The sequence below is a fragment of the Capsicum annuum genome, unplaced genomic scaffold, assembly GCF_002878395.1.
Source record: "Capsicum annuum cultivar UCD-10X-F1 unplaced genomic scaffold, UCD10Xv1.1 ctg3633, whole genome shotgun sequence".
Taxonomy (NCBI): Eukaryota; Viridiplantae; Streptophyta; class Magnoliopsida; order Solanales; family Solanaceae; genus Capsicum; species Capsicum annuum.
Window position 1 is genome coordinate 1 of NW_025843308.1, and position 4,058 is coordinate 4,058.

At 36.6% G+C, this 4,058-nt stretch overlaps 1 long non-coding RNA gene across 1 annotated transcript; it reads right to left on the reverse strand.

Moving 5' to 3' along the window:
* Window positions 1-8: 8 nt before the first annotated feature.
* LOC124891499 lies at window positions 9-3,727 on the reverse strand. The gene is made up of 5 exons (XR_007049720.1): window positions 3,480-3,727; window positions 3,239-3,356; window positions 2,662-2,739; window positions 2,466-2,567; window positions 9-2,387 (listed from the first exon to the last, which is right to left on the reverse strand). It is a non-coding gene; the product is annotated as an uncharacterized LOC124891499 (long non-coding RNA).
* Between the last annotated feature and the right edge of the window lie 331 nt (window positions 3,728-4,058).

Sequence of the window (4,058 nt, forward strand, 5' to 3'; positions counted from 1 at the left end):
CGGCCCACTTGACACCCTTAGTTGAAGATTACATTCTTAAGCTTGCTTATGAGAGAGGTTTTAAAGAGAAGTGTTAGATTGTTCATATTCACTTTGATAGGCTGATTTCCCGACAATTATAACTTAGCATGCGTTACAAAAGAAATTTCACTTGTATAACACAAATCCAATATTAGGATTGCCTCATCTTCTCATTTTCTGTACAGCGTCCCAACCTGACCACATAAATTAACATGTTAGTATTGATTGGAGATTCATCTTTATATCAGGAAAATCAGAGGCCTAATTAACTGAATCACATATTCAGCCCAAGGAAAATACTACTAACTTAGAAACGATTGGTACTAATTGAACATCCCTGAAAAATCGACACCACTTCAGAAATTTCATTGTAAATCCATGCTGATATCCAGAGGCAAGAAACAGATTATTTAAGAACTTTATCATTTTAGCACATTGAATTTATTAAAACTTATAATTCAGTAAAAGGTAGTTTGAAAAGAAGAAATATGCGCAAAGTTCATTCAATGTATAGGACACTAACCACGTCATAGCACATTAAAACTTGCATTCATCCCTTCTGGAACTTTCTTTCTTCCTCTTTCATAAACCTTTCAAGTTTATTTTTTCCCCTTAGGATTACTCTAGCAAAATGCACACAAACTGGCCCCTTACAAAATTAGTGCTCACTTTATTTCTCCAATTAGCTCAAAGGAATGTGCAAGTCAAGATAGGGGGAAATAATATAAATTTATGCATATGGTTTGTCTAATTTTCACTCGTGTGGCAGCAGCCAGTTCATCAGTAGAGATGTTCCTCATTACTTTAAGGGAACTACACATTATCAGCATGTACTAATTTATACGGTGATCATTATTACTGTTGCAAGGCTTGTCACTCATCCACTTCTAAGATTTGTTGACAAGATATTTCTATCAATCAAATTAGAGTGTGTTTTGTGTAAGCAGCTGAAAAGCAAAGATCAGAGCAAAGTGTGCCAACGACTAACAATGCATTAAGAAAGGACTGATGAGGTGAGGTATTACAATACCTGTAACTGCTCACGAATAGTAGGAACGTATCTATGCAAAGCATTAAGCATTGATTTCGATGATCCAGTTAGTTTCGAATGAAATACACTATCAATATTTTTTTATGAGGTCTACCAGTTTCGTGAATGAGGTTAATATTGTTATCACCTGTACAAGAGAACCAGAGTAAAATAGAAGCATGAATACCTAAATATATAACAGTCAATCAGAATAAAGACATGCAATGTACGCAGATTTTAACAGAACACTGGAGAGTATCACCATATGCTCTGAGACATGTAAGTACAGGACTTGGCTCAAAATAATTTTGATCAACCACTCCTGGTGAGATACTTCAGTCAGTTCGCAATGTCTTTTTAATATAGCAACATTGAGATGACAGCCACAACTCGAGGCTCCTATACCATCAGATCTTATAACTCAATGTTCAATTCTACCATGATTCTTCATTCTAGCAAGGCAACTAAGATAACTTTCTTCTGCCCTCTAACAGGTTATTACGTCAAACTCTTCAAATGACTCATTGCAAAACATTCTGTCTCATAACATGTGGCAGACACCTACGTCAATATGTATGTCTCATTTTTTCTCCAATTAATTATCCAACTTAGTGTTTTGAACATTTATAATCCTGTTATAAGAAATGTAGCTGGAAGTGTAGTTGTGGATCGCAGAGCCTGTAGGATCAAAATGTGGGGATTGGGGAAAAACACTTTCAATTAACAAAGAGAGTGAAATCAAAATCTCATGCCAAAATGAAAATCCACAGTCTTTGTTGAAACTGAAACCACCAGACTCATGTTGTCTGGAGCAGCTTTGGTTAGCTATACGAAAATTAAAGAAGTCATATCAACGCAATTGGCACCCAAACATGCCAAAATAAGACCATGCACATAAGTTGCAGTATATGTCATGCATTCATCAGTCACTATCCAAAGTAATATGCATCAGAAGCTTTTGTACAAAGTAAACCACCAACAGAAAGATATGAAAATGGAACAGACCTTTGAAACCATCTTGACTACCACTTCTGGATCTGTGTGAAGAAACTTGTGAGCAAAACCAATAAAATGCATGACCAAAGAGCTGTAGTATAAGTAGTTAGCTAATATAAAAGGTTGCCAAGAAGAGGTATAGCCAAGTGGAGTTGACGAGGTAACATAGTTGTTACCTCACAGTTGTTCCGTTTTGTCGACCTTGTCCAATAGATTGCCGGAAGTCGTTGTTATCAAGACCCCAGTCTGCAGTCTCTTCAAGATAGTACAGAACAAGAGAACCCCCATACAGTGATATTATAGCGGAGTATAGCGGATACTGCGGAACAGGTACCAATACCTAACAACAAGTAAGTTACCATAAGGAATATTACAATGCGCGGAAGACCTATAACCTGAAAGAATTTTCAGAAAATACTGCTATATAGTTCCCCCGTCAGTGTGGCCTCGAATGATGGTATGTAAGATCTGCATTATTCCTTTGCTGGCAGCATCCATGAGAAATATATTTTTCGGATCACTGTCAAAGGAAACAACCAGAAACATAATCCCAGTAACTAAAATTGAACTTATCAGAACGAGATCAGTTAAAATGAAAAGAAAAATGATATGACCTTGGATATCCATCACGTCTCTCAATGAAATTCGCAAATTCTTTGCTTACACCAGGAATGCCACGACACTATAAGCACCTAATTAACCAGCAGTACAAAGTTACTCACTTTTCAAAACAAGAGATCATAGGACTGTTGGAAAGTCGAGGCAGAAAGATCTTTTATAAAGTTACTCATTTCTCAAAACAAGAGATCGTAGGACTGTCGGAAAGTCGAGGCAGAAAGATCTTTAATAACAATATGGATAAGTAGTTGCTAACGGATAAAGCCCAAGAAGCACGGATGAGAAATGCAATACGAGATGATAGATTAGATCCTTAAACACATAAGAAGGGACCATAATTTAAAAACGCAAAGGGAATAAAGGATGACAACAATAATTCGATATTCACTTAAACACTATGTTGCTCCGACTCTTCAAAGATACTGTCCGGTCAGGTGTATGTCAAATCCTCAAAAAGCTATGCATTTTTCGAGGAACTGACACAAACGTGGTAGCATTTCCGGAGGGTTCAAGCAACGTATGATAAAATTACGCAGTTCATTCAATAATACAGTTTAGGTGAGAAAAGGATACCTAGACCTCCGAAATTCAATGCAAGATAATGTTTAGCCTTGGCGATCGCATCAGCAGGGAATACGAGTGTGACATTAGGATCATCCAGTAAAAACTGAGCTTGGCACAGAGAAATGACCTGAAAATAAAGAGTACTGATGCCTTACGTACACCAAAATTATAACCATCTCATAGAACAAATGTTCAGCTAAATGATAAATAGCAAAGGCAACACTAACATTTGAAAGCACAATTTGATTACCAGAAGTTTTTTTTGTCTACATTCATTGCAAGGAAACTATAGACACTCAAATAGTAGCCAACAGTCTCTGTGCCAAAAGAGACCAACAGAGCTTCTTAATTAATTCTTCGAGTGGACTGCTTCCCTTCTTTGCATTGGTAGTCCTACTATGCTGCTGCTGGGTTGTTGGTGAGGTCACCACCACTTTCTCTACCGCCGCCATGGTTCTGACTAAAGCTACAGCATCGGTCAGTTCTTCTATACTGTGACGACGGTTATCAGCCGTTGATTGACTGTTAATTAATATTGATTTATTTTAATTAATAACATCTTCTAATAAAAGGTCACGTAAGTAAACTATTTTTGAAAATCCATCGTTAGAAAGTTGTCGCATGGATGAGCTGGTTTTATAACGACGATGGCATGAATGAGCCAAACTTTTAATCAATGACATAAATGAATTATTTCTTATGGTTCAATGACATATTTGAGCTTTTTCTCTTATTTTAATTAATGACATGTACCTCTAATAAAAGCCCACTTGATAAAAAAAGCTCATTCATGCCATTATTTTAACAATCTAGTTTGGTGGATTTTGGA